The sequence below is a fragment of the Haemaphysalis longicornis genome, unplaced genomic scaffold (genome assembly GCF_048455015.1).
Source record: "Haemaphysalis longicornis isolate Haplotype H1 unplaced genomic scaffold, Haemaphysalis longicornis Haplotype H1 scaffold_4, whole genome shotgun sequence".
Classification (NCBI taxonomy): Eukaryota; Metazoa; Arthropoda; class Arachnida; order Ixodida; family Ixodidae; genus Haemaphysalis; species Haemaphysalis longicornis.
In genome coordinates this window covers 206,370,082-206,387,843 of record NW_027526361.1, presented here as the reverse complement: position 1 = coordinate 206,387,843, position 17,762 = coordinate 206,370,082, and the positions used below count along the sequence as shown (strand labels likewise).

The window sequence follows — 17,762 nt, the reverse complement described above, 5'->3', positions numbered from 1 at the left end:
TACGAACCTGTTTACACAAGGGCATTGAAATTGAACTTCTTTTTTGTTTGGTCCAAGTAGATATGAACGAACAAAATGTCTAGCTGTAGTTGTAAATCTAGCAGGTAATATTTGTAAACATCTAAGTTTAAGTGATGAGAATGAAGCCACCAAACCGAAGCTCTGAGATAATTTTGTCGGTTTTGATACGCACACCGCAGATATTCATTAAATATCGAAAAGCGGCGCATCAGCCTGTATGAATGTTGTCATTTACCTTCAGGGCTGCGGAATTGAAATACGTGATATATTTAACAGAACTGGCTAAATAATTGACCCTACAAGAAGGCCTCTAGCCTTCGTTCAATCTCCTGTGCTTTGCGTACATCTGTAAGCTAACATCGGCGGAATGAAAAGAACTCATAAGACGCAGCAAGGTAGATCACAGCATGGATGGATGGATGGATGGATGGATGGATGGATGGATGGATGGATGGATGGATGGACGGACGGACGGACGGACGGACGGACGGACGGACGGACGGACGGACGGACGGACGGACGGAAGGACGGAAGGACGGATGGACGGATGGACGGATGGACGGATGGATGGATGGATGGATGGATGGATGGATGGATGGATGGATGGATGGATGGATGGATGGATGGATGGATGTATGGACGAAAAGATCACAGGCTTCTGAGCAACGAAGCAGTATTTCGCGACATACACGCCTTGGTTACATCCGCTGTAACTAAGGCCGAGATTCTCTCATTTTCCGGTTGAAACCAATTATTTTCGTTAACAATCCACACTAGCTTACCAACTGGAGAGAAAGCAAGGCTGGCAAAAACCAAGAATGGCTATTGTAGAAAAGAAAGTCCTTTTTTCATAAGCTTGACAAGGTTCGCAACGCACCTGCTTGTATATAAGTTCGTACGTAGTCCATCGCAATATCTTTCTTGCCGGTGCCGTCGTATCCATATCGTCGGAGGTAAAATACCAGGCACTTTTCCTTCTTCCAGACTTACACTTTGGGAAGAGGGGGAGAAGAAGGATAGGGGAGGGTGGAAAAAGGATGGTAACTACTAGGGAAATTAAGCTACAAGGCTTTGTAGGTAACTAAAAGAATATTGCAATGCTATGGGAGGAAAAACAATCCCGGGCTATCTGTACTGAAACTGGGGGAGAGGCGAAGCATGCAGTGCACAAGCGTATTCTTGGCGCCTTGGAGTTTTTGCCAACGTGAATGAAACCGTTGGGGGTGGAGATATACAGCTGTACTGTAAAAGTCCCTTTGTAGCACGAAGCTGAGACATGGAGGCCAACCTGCATCAAGCGGCGGACGTCGTGGATGACTACGCCTGTTGCTGTGGCCTTTCGTGCTCCCCGTCAAAATCGGAATTCGTGCACATACGCCCCTCACCAAAGTGCACCACCAAAATCAACCTGTCCCTTCACAACCGACCCATACCCGAACGCGATGAGATCAGAGTACTGGGGCTCTTCATTCACAAACATCGTAGAGCACACAACATTGGCCAAATTGCGTAAAGTGGGGGACCAGGTGGGCCGGATTATCTGCCGGGTTCCCAATAAGCACGGGGGGTTACGATGCAAAGATGCCTTGCAGCTGGCGCATGCATTCGTAACCAGCCAAGTCCTGTACTCGGCTCCATACCTCCACTTACGCAGGTTTGACGAGAGTGTACCCGATGTCATTATCCGTAAAATCTACAAGCGCGCTCTCGACCTTCCGCCTCCACACCTCCAACCAGCGCCTTCTAGGCCTGGGAATGGTAAACACATTCAATGAGCTGCGTGAGGCGCACTTCACAAATCAATACACGAGACTCTCTAAAACGCCGTCGGGTTGCCGCCTTCTTGCCAGTTTACACATCCGTCACCCAATACATACGGACAAGCGCGTACAGATTCCCGAAGTCTGGAGACACGCCTTGCATATACGTCCTCTTCCGGCCAATATGACACGAGATGACCACAGTGGCCGACGCGTCGCGCGGGCAGAAGCATTGGCTCGCCACTGTGGTCGAAAAAACGGAGTCTTTTACGTAGACGCCTCCGGCCCGCACCACGGGGGTTGGTACACGGCCGTAGTCGTCCACCAAAACACGGCAGTGAACGGACTAACTTTCCGTGCACACAATATTACACTCGCAGAGGAGATTGCCGTCGCGCTACCCGGCGCAGATGAGGACTCGCGGGTCATTATCACCGACTCAAGGGGTGCCTGCCGCAATATCGAACAGGGGTGCATTCCGTACTTTGCTTACAAAATTCTGCAAAACAGTAACTACCTGGGTGCCCCGGCGAATAGAACGATCATATGGGCTCCGGCTCACACGGGCCTTTATGGTAACGAGGCGGCTGACGCCGCTGCAGGCGCGCTCACTCTCCGGGCACCCTCCTCATCCCCTACCGATCCGGACCTAGAACCCAATCCCGCTTGCACCTTTAAGGAGGTCACACAGTTTTATCAATCCGGTCATTCCGTCTATCACATGCCCTGTAGGAGCCTCACGAAGGCAGAGGAGCGCATCCTCCTTCGCCTTTATACCAACTCTCTTGTGCCCGGCAATCTTAAAACACTTCGACCCCGCTTGCACGGGGAAGTGTCCGCACTGTGAGGAAGGTTCCTCTGAAGTGTTCCACATGGTGTGGGTGTGCCAAAAAACCCCAAACCTACCCCCTCTACCCAACCCTTTCCGGGAGGACTGGGAGGCAGCCCTGCTCGGCTGCTCTGACCTGACGGCCCAACGGGTCCTGGTCGGGCGGGCGCGGGCCGCGGCCGACGCCATTGGGCTCCCGTAAGGGGGAGCCCACCCAGTCTTTGTACGGGGCGGCCTCTTAAGGACCGCTCCCCACCCTCCCTGTACAAACTTCAGTAAGTACATTTTTTTTCAGTCAGTCCCTAGCACGAGGGGTAAACGAGCGTAGAGGTGTGTTTTTTAGTACGCGTTACTCCAGCATGAGGCGTGAACGAGTGTTTCGACGTTTTAATTATGTTCTAGCGCCAGGCATAAAGGAATTTCCTGGTGTTTTAGTACCAGGACTACATGAAACGACGATTTTGACGACAACGGACGACGACAGGAGACGCCAACAGCCCCAGCGCCTAAAGGGCTTGGCCCCTAAAACAGAGAGTGGAGTGTAACGTAGAGCAGCTGCCACTTCTAAAAGGAAAAAAAATGGCTGCGGGTTACCTCAGCGAACCCTGGATATGCAAAGCGGAAGCTTGGCTTAGCCTAGCCTGGTTTAGTCTTGGTATCACTCCGGCAACCTTTCATTAAGCTGTAATTATAATATTTTTCGTCCAAAGCCTCCCTCTGTCTACGGTTGTGGGCCCGCTTCCCGCGTTTTCCGAGCCGCACAGCTCACCGGGAGATATCCGCAGGGTGGAGAGACGCCGCTTGTTGAGACTCAAAGCATCCAGCTCCCGCACAGAGCTCATTGAAGACGGCATCATTCATGGTCAAGCTCGCATGCACACGGAGAGTACCCTGGTCAAGCGCGAACCACCTCCATATAGCGCATGCGCTAAGCCGGCAGCGGAGGCCGCAGCGGCGAACGTCGCCTCCTTTTATATGCCGGTCGGGACAAAATCACTGGTATTGTCCGTTTCGTTGAAGGTAGGGATCCAAAATTTGTTGAGAATGGTCCTGATCGGTTCCGGTATGCGTTCCGCTGGTCCGGTGAGGTCGACGAGTGGAACTTCTTCGAAAAAGCGAAGAAACTTGCGGAGCCGTGGTGTCCTGCTGCCTTTAGCTGCGGCCGCCAGCAGACTTTTCTCACTGTCCGGCAAAAAATGCAAAACAAATCGCAAGCTCAGAGCAAGGATAGCCAAGCTAAACCAACATATCCAGACCTTCTCAGATAAACTCAGAAGAGAACAATGGCAGATGGCGTGCGAACAACTTCAGGGAACCCTAAGCACAAGTAAGACATGGCGTATCTTGAAATCCCTCATCGATCCAGAGGCCACCAAGACCATGACTAGGAACAAAATGCAAACGCTAATTGATGAGCACGAAAATCCGCAAAAAATGCTAGAAGACTTACAAAACCTGTATATCCCCTCCGCGACCCAACCTGACTACCGGAACTACTCGGGAGCCAACAACGAAGATCTTGATAAGGACTTTACCATGGACGAACTTAAAATAGCAATCAAGAAGTGCACAGGACACAAAGCGCCAGGCCCTGACCAGATAACTACAGCCCACCCAAAAAAACCTGGCGGAAAGTGATATGGAATTCCTGCTCACAGAAATCAACTACATATGGAGTGGAAACCCACTTTACACAAAATGGAAGTTGGGACACATGATATTCATCCCCAAACCAGGCAAACCCCTTAAACTCAGCAACCTAAGACCAATCACCCTGACGTCCAATGTGGGGAAGGTAATGGAAAGGATGGCATTAAAAAGACTCCAACAGTATCTTGAAGATCAAGAGATGCTACCTCCTAACATGGTCGGCTTCAGGAGCAACCTCTCCACCCAAGATGCTTTACTTCGCATCTACGAAGATATACACAAAGAACCGAGTCTAGCACAACTAAAAGCAATCTTAGCTATTGACCTGAAGAAGGCGTTTGACCACATTGACCACGACGCTATGCTCGAAGAACTGGGAAACACTAATTGTGGAAGCAGAATGTACAACTATGTAAGAAACTTCCTACAAGACAGGCAACTCACCATCGGCATTGGCGATCATATCACTGCTCCCTTCTCTCACCCACAAAAAGGCATACCCCAAGGGTCTGTCCTTTCACCAACACTATTTAATCTTGCCATGCTGAAGGTTCACAGAGAATTATGCAAGATTCCGGACATAAAATTCTCTCTTTACGCAGATGATATCACACTTTGGATCAATAAGGGAAGTCCAGGTCACATCCAAGACACCCTGCAATTGGCCCTGAATGCAGTAGGAAGAGCAGCCCACAACATAGGACTAGAATGCTCTGCAGAGAAAACGGAACTCTTAGTCGTCCACAATCCTCGATGGAAGCCCCCCACCATACACATAAGCCACGAAAACCACGACATATACCCCAAGCCCTCCATAAAAATTCTGGGCCTCCACATACAAAGTGACGGTGGAGGACACAGAGCGGTGAGCCAAATCATACAGCAGTGTGAGCAGACCTTACACATGATGAGAAGAGTGTCAAACAGAAATAAAGGGCTCAAGGAAGGAGACTTAATCCGCCTCAGGGACGCCCTCATTACCACCCGCATCAGATATCAAGCCCCTTACATAAACCTCACCAAAACATTAGAAAATCGGCTGGATACACTAATCAGGAAAGCAACAAAACTTTCCCTAGGAATTCCCTTCAGCGCCAGCACAACGAAGCTTCTCAGCACAGGGACTCTCCATACCACCGAAGAAATTATAACCACACAGCGTCACAACCAACTAATACGGCTAAACAGCACTCACTCGGGACGAGCTATACTCACAGAACTCGCATACCAACCAAGCCCCACCCAGGTCACTACAACCCCCATCAAGCAAGACATCCTCAAGCACATACAGGTGGCACCCATCCCACGGCACATGGACAAAGAAAGGAATCCATCTCGACGACAAATTAGAGCGGCATTTTATTCAAAGAAGGTTGTCAGAGATCCCCACCAAAAACACATATTCACGGATGCAGCCAAGAGAGGACCTATGTGTGGAATAGCCTATACGAACCTCAAAGAAGACGAATGCTCGATGTACACCAGCTGTACCACTCCGGAAGAAGCTGAAATGCTAGCCATAGCACTCGCAATTGGCCAAACGACGACCCCCACCACACTTACAAATATTTACACGGACTCCAATAAGGCATGTCACCTACTTGCAAGCGGAATCACCTTTCCATCTGCACTGCAACTTTTAGCCACAGGAAGAGGACAGGCCAGAATTCACTGGGTACCTGGGCACATGGGATTAGCTGGGAACGAACGAGCCAATCAACTCGCCCGTGAAGCACTCATCCGGGCTCCCGCTGACCATGTATGTACCCTGAAATCTCACCCCCAACGTCGTATCAAAATGAGACAGTACCTCCACGAGAGGATGGAGTATCCACCCCCCCATCCTTTGTTGGACAGAGAAGAACAAACACTACTCAGACAAGCACAAACAAACACACTACAAACTCCGGCATGGTTACACCGCCTAAGGCATGGCACCACCAGCCCACCCCCCCAGTGCAGCCACTGCAACGCCACACTTAACCAAGAACATATATTGTGGGAATGCACTAACACCTCAGCACTCAGAACACATCACACTAAGGAGTGGCTGGCTACCGCCTGCAATCACCAAGATCAACGGGACCTGGTGGCCTTCATCCGAAGTGCTACCAGCAGCTGCCTGGACGGAGGCGGCTGACGGATGCCACCCCAACCACTGCGATAATAGACAAAAAAAATAAAGTTTTCTCTCTCTCTCTCTCTCTCTCTCTCTCTCTCTCTCTCTCTCTCTCTCTCTCTCCTTTTATATGCGGAGCATTTCTTAGTCGCACGATGTCGCGCTTCGGTGTCGGCGCCGTCCACACGCTGACTGCGCATGCGCGTCGCGTCGAGGCGCAGGTGCGCGTCTCTCCCCCGTACCCTCCTCGCTTTCAACAACCGCTGCGGCGGTGCGGGGGGAGCGCGTCTGTGCGCGCATGCGTCGTAGCTACCCGTTCGCTGCGTCGCGCTCAACAGTAACGGCGGCAGGGCGTGTACACGTGATAACGGCGTGGTGGGTGCGTGGGAAGTTCGCGCGCTTGTGTACGGAAGTGTGCGCATGCGCGTCTCTCCCCCGTACTCCTCTCCCTCGAACGCGGGCGGTGTGTATATAAACGGCGGAGCGCGCGTTCGGAATTCAGTCAAGGGCGCCTTTGCTTGGCTTTCGCTTGACTTGACGCTTTGCTTGACTCGAGTAGATGCGATGGAAGCAACCTCTTCACCAGTTACGCAATCGCACGACCGCTCCTCAAAGACCTCTTGACAGTGCACTTTAGCAACCACAAAGCAGTCATCCTCTCCGTCCAATACAGCGACGGCACCAAGCAATAAAGACAGACTAACTTTACACTCCTTGCCTTCGCTTCTCCTTCATTCAATAAATAAGAATAATAAAGACGAAATGACAATTAAGCATTCCCAAACCATACCCAATTACGCAACATTCATGCGATACCCCCACCAGTCTGCGACGCATTCACTTGAGTTTCCCGTGGGAAGATGCGGGCGTTTTTTTGTTTGTTTGTTTGGCGAACGGGGCCGGCGGCGGAGCTCGGCCCGGTGAGTCACGTGAAGCGTTGCAAGGATACGAAGCAGCTGCGGTGAAATGGAGGTTAACTGTACCGCCACGGCGAAGCTTCTAGACCAGATTAGTTAATCTTTCGTTCAAAATTTAGTCTGAGTCTGCCACTAAGAGCGTCGCAGAAGTTTAAGGTTGAACTCAGCTGCTAACGTTCCTGTGGGCCTTTCTACTTCATGATCGACGGGCGTAAAAACCATAGTTCACTAATACGAAAAGTTTGAAAATACAGAGGTATGTTTTTAACGGCCTAGCTTGCGTATTTTAGAAACATATATCTTCTGTACTCAAATAAACAAACAAACAAAACTTGCGCTTGCTAGACAGCTAGCGCCGTCTATAGAGTGAAAGCAAGACAAACGAAAATGTTTCTTTTTTAATATTCATTTCAAGAAAGAATTGGTATGTTTCTAAAAGCAAGCTATTCTGTTAAGACCATTGCTGCGGATTTGTAAAACATTTCGTATTGGTGCGAATTTTGGGCCTCTGGGTAATGAATTAGTAACTCCCGTAGGAATGTGCTCGGGTGAGTCCCCTTTAAAGAGTAGCGCAACACAGATTCAGTATGATCACCCCGATGTAATGCGAGTACCACATCAATCACTCAATCATTCCCTACGTTCTCCTTAGTATGTCATGTGCCATCTGTAGTTGTAAGTTTCGTACCTTTTTGCAACGTTGTTGTGTTTTTGCTACGTCAAATGAGCAGCTCGAAATAGCGGAGTCAGAGTGAAAGGCCGAAAAAATATTGGCCCAGCTTGCTCTAGTGTTGCAAGGCTGGAGTAACAGCAGAACTCGTGGTAGACCTATTTTCTCCCCTTGCCGACAAAAGCAAAGACCATTAAAAAAAATCACCATCTTCCCGTGGGGGGAACCCTGAGGAGGATGCGAAGCAGCAGTGGGGGTTGGTTGGTGTGGAAGGAGAGTTGAAGTCAGTAGTGTGAGTAGAGTTGGTGTGTGGTGTTAGAGTGAGGAGAGCGGCGCATGCACAGTGGAGTAGCGCGCAGCGCGTGTGCACACCTGGTTTATACGGCTGTGAGGAGGAGAATGGAGGAGAGACGCGCATGCGCAGTGGAGGTGTGGATGAAGCAACAACAAGGGAGGGAACAGGCTCGATCATAAGCATCCTACGGGAAGATGATGTAATTTTATTGGAGGGGGGTGTTAGAGTGGAGAGGCATTAGAGAGAGAAAGAAAAAAAGAGAGAGAGAGAGAGAGAGAGAGAGAGAGAGACGTTGTACGTGGTACGAGTTTGTCTTTATTTAGGCATTATCATCATCATGTTAAACGTAGACGACGTCGAGCTGTGGTTGCCGTTCCGCTTTATGACCGCCTAATGGTCTGTGAAATGTAAAGTCAAGGGCTGTTGTAGTGGTTGAACCCTAAAGTTGCTGAAGATGAACACGGTGCACGTTCCCCGGATGGTTGTGGGCTGCTTGTAATCACGGCCCGCAGAGACTCACCGACGCATGCCGCCGCCGACGACGATGAAACGTCGAAGGCGCGTGAAGCGTGCTCGTCTCGTGCCGGCCCAGGAAGACACCGGCAACACTGTCGCTCCAGGAGCTATTAAAGGGCTCCTGGAGCGCCGCGCGTTCAGCAAGCTCAAGCAAGTTCCACCGGGCGTTCAGCAAGCCGAGCGTGCGCAGTGGGGGTGTGGACGGCGCAACAACAACAAGGGAGGGACATAGATTGATTGATTGTAGCGTTTAACGCGCCGACGCAACGCAGGCGATGAGGCGCGCCGTAGTGGAGGGCTCCGGATTAATTTTGACCACCTGGGGATCTTTATCGTGCGCCGAAATCTCGTACACACGGGCGTTTTTGCTTTTCGCCTCCATCAGAAAAGCGGCCGCCGCGGCCGGGAATCGAACCCGCGACCTCGTGCTCAGCAGCGCAACGCCTTAGCCACTGAGCCACCGCGGCGGGTAAGGGAAAGGGAGGGACATAGCCCCGACCATGAGATGCTTTGCATCTAATATGTACAGTGTTTCTTTCAGTAGCAATCGTCGTCATCCATTTCATCGTCTTCTTCCGACAGCACAGCGCGTCCTCACCGCGGTAGACCTCAACTTTTTCGTAAGCTGGCCCGGTGGCCGCGTCCACATGTGGATTGTGAAGGGATGGCTTGACAGATTTGGTGTCATGGTCTTGGGCGCGGCGAAACCATGCGCGCTACACGACGACGACGGCGAAGGCGGGAACTCCTCATGTGGCGTGAGCCCACGCGCAAGCCTGGACGACGCCGGGCGGTTGCCACGAAGCACGCGATCACATGTGCTCGGGGTTTTTTGTCGCCGCCAGAGGGATTTTTGTCGGCCTAGCCCTGCTGGTAAAAATGGGAGAGGGGAGAAGTACAGGCCGGAGTGCTGCTACCCGCTCTTTGTTCGCTAGTTTTTGAAAAGGTGTGCTAAAAGGTATCCGGCTCCAAGTGAACATTTACATTTCAAAATACCGGCGGTTGCTGCCACCTGTGTCGCAAAGGAAGAATGGTACATTATGGAACTTGGTGCATTGTGCGTAGGACGAACGTTTCCCTCATTGCATCCGTTGGAGATAACAACACGAAGTGCGCGCAAGAGTAAATTTTCGGTATGTGTTTTTTGCATTGATTTTTGACGCTTGTTTGATTTCAGATGTAGGCAGACGCAACCGAAGACTTGCCGAGGAAAACAAAGTGTCTTTTTTATATAATATTGGACAAGTATTGTATCAGAATGAGAGCGTCCTGGGCTCTGGAATGATTCCCAGGTGCGGTATTGTTCTGGAAGTGCAGGAAAGGCACACCACCCTATTTAGTAAAATTCAAGGTAAAAAAAAATTAGTAAAAAAAAACAGTTGAGCCTGCTTCCAAATGTAAAGAATGTTTCTAGGAGACACTCATTTTCTTTTTTTTTTGTCTATTGCAGCCAAGTGCACATTATTTGTGACCAGAAAAAAACTCTTGCTTTATGCTTGTTTAGAACAAAAGTAAAAACAAATCAATAACAATGCGTAGATTATCGTTAAATGGTTGTAAGGTATATAGGACAGTGCGTGTATTTTTTGCCTAGTTTTGCATGTAAAATTGTCCTTGCGCGTAGGTTCAATGTTCAATTCAATTAAGTTAAAATTAATTTGCTTTATTCAGCAGGTAGTACTGGTTCGCTGCCTGAACTCCCTCGTCCAGCTGTGGGGACAGCTTGACGAGGGACCAGACAACCAGTACAAAGCAGCAAAGAATGATACATCAATCTATACTGCGTGTGCACTTGACAATTGGCATTTATTTATTTATTTATTTATTTATTTATTTATTTATTTATTTATTTATTTATTTGTTTTATTTATTTAGTTAGTTATGTATTTATTTATTAGTTTGTTTGTGTATTTCTTTATTTTTTGAAGTGCTCACCAACAGCGCAAGTGCCTCCGCGGGTGAAGCACTGGGTACATCAATATAGGACCTACAAAAGACAACATATAGGAAGGGAAATGAATAAGAAACGCGCAAAAATAAATGTGTGCATATATATAAAGAAGGACAGTGGTCAAAGAAGCGAAAACATTTTCTGAACAACAAGAGCTCGGTTGTCGTGTGGTGAAGAGGAAGCCCCAATCAATACAAACAGGCCTAAACAATGTAGTGAGTATTTTTGGCGTAGAAACGCAAGAATATAGGGATAAGTGCATGTGCGACCTCTCGATAACACGTCCATTAAAAATGTCAAATTTTTCAAGGAGCATTTAAAAAGAACCATGCCACTGCGAAAAATGTTAATGGAGGATAAAAAAGGACTGTTATAGGCATGTTGGCCTCGGTTATCTAGTGCCAGGATCCGTGTTCTGTCAACATGAAAGCAATTATGCGGGCGCAGCGGTCCGCTTGGCACTCGCAGGGGAACAGAGCTTACAAGGCAAGGTTACACATAGGAGAAATGTACATATGCTACAAGCATGTAAATCATTGTAATAGCAAAAGGCTACACCAGAGAAGAAAAGAATAGCAGTTGAAGGCATATGCAAAATACATAGATATGCACAATTGTGAAAGAAAAGTGTAAATGACAATAAAAGTATGTAAGAATTAACGTAAATCTTCGCGGTGAATCTTTAACGTGCTCCCCTGGTCATATGTAATGCGGCCGGTTTCTCGTTTTGAGGACGGCCATAATCGGTTGTCATGCCTTTTTTCTCCTTTACTTAAAAAAGGACAGTGAATTAAAATATTTCAATCCTTTTGTTTGGCAAAAAGCTAAATTACTGGTTGATTTCAAAGGAAACACCGTGTATGCCGCTCTCCGCCCGCCACTGTCGCAGTATATCGCCTAAAAAATAATAAAACGAATTACCTCGGCCTGCTCCCTAGAACGAATCTATTTATTTATATTAGTCCCTTTGCTGTTGCTAAAGTGGCAGCACACCCATCGGTTGAACGTGCAAGCTAAATTATCCCGACACCAGATACGAAAATATTGTTGTAACCAGCTTTCTCAATTCTCGCGGAAACCGGCGAAGTTTGCCATGAATGAGACCGGATCGGGCGCGGTGTGCCCGGAACGCCTGTATCGAAGCCGGGAGGAGATTAATTGAAACAAGTGCCGTATCATGTTTTTCGTAGTCCCGTCTTCTGCTGAAGTTCCATCAAAACGTGGTGTTTTTTTTTTCTTTTTTCTGTCGATTTTATCTTTCATCATTTCCCGAACTTCGTGCCAGAAAGTGGGCCTTTTTTATTCCTCTCCTTCTATTGCAGTTCCCGTTTCTTCTGTAGTTTCTAAGCTCTCTCGTTTCGCGCAGTCGTTATGTATCTTTTATTTTTAAGGACTTTAATGGACGCCTTTTCTTTTCTTCGCGTCCTTCGGTCTTTTTCCCAGTTCCCTTGGTGGCGAAGGCCCTTGGTCGTTCACTGTTTAATTTCGGACCGCCATTTCTCTGGTTACACTTCCTTCAGTTTCCGTTCTGGCCAATTACCTCTCGCTTCTCTCGCAGCACCCTCACTTGTCCTTTCATTTTTATTGCTTTTGCACTGGTACCCATTCATTTCCTTTTTTTTTGCGGAGGGGGGAGCAGGGATGCACGACCCGCTCCCTTTATTTCGCTTCTAATTTGAGGCCTTAGATTTTTGTACGTACGTCTTGTATTTCTTAACGTGGACTTCCTTCAGATTTCAGCCCTGTGCATTTGGGTCCCCAGTAATGAAATACATTTCTTGTCCTTGGCACCTCCCCCGCAAAGGCGAAGCTATAGTTTCGAATTTGTTTATACGACCATTTCGCTACTGCAAGTTGTAAGGAAAAGGTGTCGAATACCACACAACAATATATTTTTGAGGCGCAGTGCTAGGCTCCTTCGTCTCAGCGGTAATTTTCTTCGCATTGCGAAGGCAGCGCTCGAGGGACGGAACAGCGCCAATCAACCATAAAGGTTGCGCATTCAGTAAATCTGGCTTCCTTTCAATCGCTTGGGTTAAGCATTTAAGTGTTTCAAGTTCTCCACAAAGATTTTGTTTCTTGCCTCTGCAAGGGTCGGCGGTCTCATTGTGCGAAACAAGTCGCAATAATATGCGCCAGTTTATTTCCACATGCCTCAACCGGCGTATGTGCATCCCTGGTCTCAGCGGATCACGGTACCCGGGCTACAGAAAACAAGCGGAAGAAAGCGGCATAAGCTGTTTGAAGCTGCGACGAAGCATTGGCGACAAGGGACCGGGCGGCGAAGGAACGTGGGAATCAATTGCTGGCCTTATGCGGGTAGCGGTATTGCGACAGCTTCCCTCTTCCTTTCTCTCCACAACTCTCAATAATTTGTGGCCACTCACCTAGCAAAATTTATACTTAGTCGTTTGGGATACTTTTTACCCGCGGCTCCTGAAAAGGGGGGGGGGGGAAGGAGAGGGGTATCTCGATCCCCTCCTCTTGTCAGAAATCAGAGGCTCATGTCTCCCCTAGTCTTGGCACAATTATACAAGTCATGGTTAAAAAGCCAAATAACAAAATACTGTGTGGAGTAGTTCAAAGCGTCGGGCGCAACACGATTTAATCATTTTGCCTAGGCACAGGCCATCCCGATTCCGAGGCTAACCGTTCATACTCCCTTATTTGCACCCTGTTTCTTTTCTTTCTTGTAACGTGTTACTGGCACATTAGCTACAATTACACTTTTTCTGTTCCCGTAAAGGGGAGTAAATGGTTTCCTTCCAATAATTGTAATCACGACGTCGATTGCGTCACGCGTGAAGGCGCTTGCAAGCACATTTCGAATTACACTCAGAGGATACGATTGCAGCAACCTAATCAAAGAAATAATAGCCTTCCCAATCTAAAATTACAGCAGGAATAGCACGAAAACTTAACAAGAATTCCTGTCGTACGACGAAAAACTTTGTTGTGAGAACAGAAGTCATGTTGTTACGACAAAGCGATCTCTTGTTACGACACTTACGTGTTCATACTTTTCGTGTGTCTGTTTACCAGTTATTTGATGTTATGAATGTACGCCAACTCTCTCGTTTTGCCTCACGGCGCACACGTTTTCCGAACGCCTTGGCCCGTTTGAACAAAATGAGGTTACCCGACGTGGGGTATCGACGTAGGATACCCCACGCCTTGTTCTGAGCATCTCGCGCTCGCCTACAGGCCTCATTCCACCACGGCCTCCTCTGGTTGCGCGGCGCACCAGAGGCGGTGGGAATGGACTTTTCGGCGGCGTCGAGGATGTGCGCCGTGAGCAGTTGGGTAGCTTCTTCAACCTGTAGGTGTCCTATGGATGTGTAGTGTAGTTTGGATGTCTCTGTAAATGTATTCTAGTTAGCTCTTGCTTCATTGAACCTGTTTTGGGAAGATGGACTGCATGGGCCTTTACCTATATATGTTAGTGAGGTGGGGAAGTGGTCGCTACCGTATGGGTCAGTGCCCACACCCCACTCGAGAAGAGGAAAGAGAACTGTGGAGCCAATCGATAAGTCAAGATATGAGTATGTGGTGTGTCCTATGTTATGGTATGTAAGCTGTTTATTGTTGAAAAGGCATGCTCCTGAAGGTGTAAGGTATTTCTCTATCAGGCGACCTCCGGCATCCGTGCGAGGAGAGCGAAAAAGAGTTGTGAGCATTAAGATCGCCTGTAAGTATGTATGGTTCGGGCAGCTGGTCAAGCTGCGCCTCGACGTCAGAGCTTGAAAGTGCAACATCAGGAGGAATGTATATGGAGCATACCGTTATCAACCTATTAAATATTATTGTTCGAATTGCCACAGCCTCAAGGACAGTGTTCACAGTGACATGGTGGCATGCTAAGGATTTCCGGGCTATTACGACCACACCCTTAGAAGAGTGCGTGCAGCCATCCCTGTCCTTTCTGTATACCGGGTAACTATTCAAGAAATTTGTGTGTTTAGAATTCAAATGTGTTTCCTGAACACACATTACACTTGGCTGATAATCATGCAGTATTTCGTATGCATCGTCAAGATTATTCAGAAGGCCTCTGCAGTTCCATTGTATTATGTTTTTTTTTTCCATTATGATGTGTTCGGAGCTACTGGAGAGTGACTATTTATGTAGGGTCTTTCGGGGCTTGGACTCTTGGAAAGGGTTTTCCGGCCTTCTCTACTGACCTGGACGTCGCATCCCGTTCCTTCCGCTGCGATGAAAGCCAGAAGGGCTCGACGTCCATGCCGTCATCTGAAGGCAAGAGGGTGCCCAATGGACTGGGCCCCCTTGACTTGTTAACCTTTGGGGTGCTCTTTGCCCGCGCCGCGGGCGGGGCAGGCGGTGGAGCTTGGATGGGCGCCGCTTTGGGCCCTCCCATCTCCATCTCCGTGCCCTCAGGTGTCCCTAGGGCCGGTGAAGAGGAAACAGTGAGAGCGGCAGAGCTCCCAGTGGCGATCACAATCGCCACATTTGCTGGAGTCGCCACACTGGGCGATTCCTGACACCGCTGGACTACCGAAGGCAGTCCGGCAAGAGACGGGGCCCCAGCAGCCTCTACAGATGTTGTAGATGCAACAGGTGGCTGCTCAGCTGGAGGCTGGGACAGCAACACATCAGCAGCAAGGCTGCACTGTGTCGCTGTGCTGACTAAACGCCACCCCAGCCCCCGGTGGGCAGCGTCTGCATAAAATGTGGCCGAAAGCAGCTTGTGCTTTTGGCGTGCCTCAGCAAAGGTGATGTTTTCTGTCACTTTCATTTGTAGAATTTCTTTTTCTGCTTTGAATTTTGGGGAGGTTCGCGAATAAGCAGCGTGTGGGCCACTGCAATAAGAGCATTTCACTGTGCTGTTTCGACAGTCAACGGACGAGTGGTCAGACTCTGAACATTTAGGACAAGTCAGCTTTCCTCATCATGATAGACCTCCATGGCCGTATCCTTGGCATTTAAAGCATCGCCTGGGATAAGGGACATATGGTCGCACATTGCAGGTTAGGAAGCCCACTTTGACCTTTTTGGGTGGGGTTGTGAAATTAAATGTTAGGACAAGATGCTTTGTTGGGATTTCTTCATTTGCTCTACGGATTACAATTCGTTTGACAGAAGTTACTCCTTGAGGTTGAAGCGCCCGAAGAAGTTTCACCTCTGTCTCAGACTGTAATTCCTTTTCTGAGATTACACCTTGGTAGGAGTTGAGGGTTCTGTGTGGAGTCACAGTAACAGACAGGTCAGCCAACGTGGTCTGTTTCAGGAGGTTTTCGCTTTGATTTTTTCTTTTTACTTGAACAAGTAGGTCACCGGATGAAAGCTTCTTAGCATCATAGTCTGAGCGGACAACAGACTCGATGCATTTGGCCAAAAGAATGACTGACTTCTTGCCAACAGGAGTGTCCCCTGTGGAATGAACTACAAAGTGTTTATAGAAATGTTCTGCCTTCTCTTTAGCAAGTACTTCGGTGCGGCCTGTTTTGGGAGGCCGATCATTGGAGGGGGGGGGGGTTGAGAAAATACTATACAGCATGTTTAAAAGCAGGGAGACGGGGGTACTTTCTCCTTTGACGTTTCCCTGGTAGTCAAAGAGGTCCCGGAGCCCCCTGCCTGGTAGACAGGCAGAAAGCCCATCGGCCGGAGCTTGACCAAGACTCCGACGGCCACCGTTAGAGGTTTCTACACTTCACCTTAAAAACACATCACCACGGTAGGTCACAGCTTATGTTGGGGGGCTCGGGGTCCGCGGTATTGCCAGTACCGCCACCAAGATTACTCAAGGGGCCCCGTGCGGGGATTTTTCCATTTGTCGGTAGACACATAGGTATGACACGCTCTCAAACACTGTCCTTATGGTGGCGATAATCCGGCACGGGGAACAAACTCCCTAATAAAGTATTAGTCAAAGCCTTCCTAGAAATTATAAACATATATTGCAGGGAAAACCTCGCAGTAAGAATGTGAAAAGTGTCGCCCACCTCCTTCTTTAAAAAGCCCTATGGCGGCTTCGTACTATCTTCACCTGTGGAGACAAGCAAAAAAGCTGAATGAAAACTTATTCACTGCTGAATAAAATTTACTGTCTATAAGTGTATTATGCGTCAATGTATAGAAGAAAAAACGAAACACGAGCTGGTGTACAAACAAACGCGTTAGCCAAGCACCCCCAGACTATCATGGAAGAAACAAATTGTCCCTACGCATAGGTTGTTATTGAGCCTCCCACACAAAAGTAGCAAAACCTCTATGTAGAGCTCGAACTTCAGACCGAGCCCAATGAAGTACCTGCAGCACATAAATTAGGTTTGTGACAAGGAAGACATTACATACCTGCGCACGCTCAAAAACAGGAAATTCTGGCCCCGTCCATGCCTGCCAGTATAGCTTGTCTTTTTGGAGTACCAATGACCAATGCGGCCCGCTGTTTCGTATTTGGTGCGAAGTCACACCTAGGTAGTGAAATGCGTCCTTATCCCAAGTAATGCCAGCAGCCAGGGATGATTCCGTACCCCATTCACCAAACCAAAATCCCTTGGCTTTTTTGGTAGTCAGAGCCGCTCCAGACGCGTCACAAAACTGCCTCGTCAGACTAAGGGCTTCTTGAACGCTTCTTTTCTCAACAAAAAATAGACAATGTCATCCGTGTACGCAAGAACCTTAATTTCGCAGGATAATGGGGAAAAACCCCGTACTCTTTGACTCTGCTGAATACTAAGACACAGAGGTTCGAGGTATGAGGCAAACAACAAAGGCCAAAGGGGGCAGCCCCGTCTAATAGATGACTTAATCGTAACTGGCTTAGACAGAACGCGGCTGACGATAAGCTGCATGGTGCACTGTTTGTAACAAAGCTAAATATCTTTACGCAATATATAGCCTAAATTAACCGCTGCCAGCAGTACGAATAGAAAATCGTGAGAAATTCGATCAACTGCCTTTGAACGGTCAATCTGGATAAGGACCTGCTCTGCCCAATCAGGCATACACTCAAATATTGAACGAGCAATATGTATATTTGTTTTGATGGTCCTACCCCGAATAACGCAAGTTTG

General features: G+C 48.4%; 1 pseudogene; it reads left to right on the top strand.

The window, feature by feature from the left end:
* Positions 1 to 1,965: 1,965 nt before the first annotated feature.
* LOC144180751 (uncharacterized) lies at positions 1,966 to 2,812 on the top strand (annotated as a pseudogene).
* Positions 2,813 to 17,762: the final 14,950 nt, after the last annotated feature.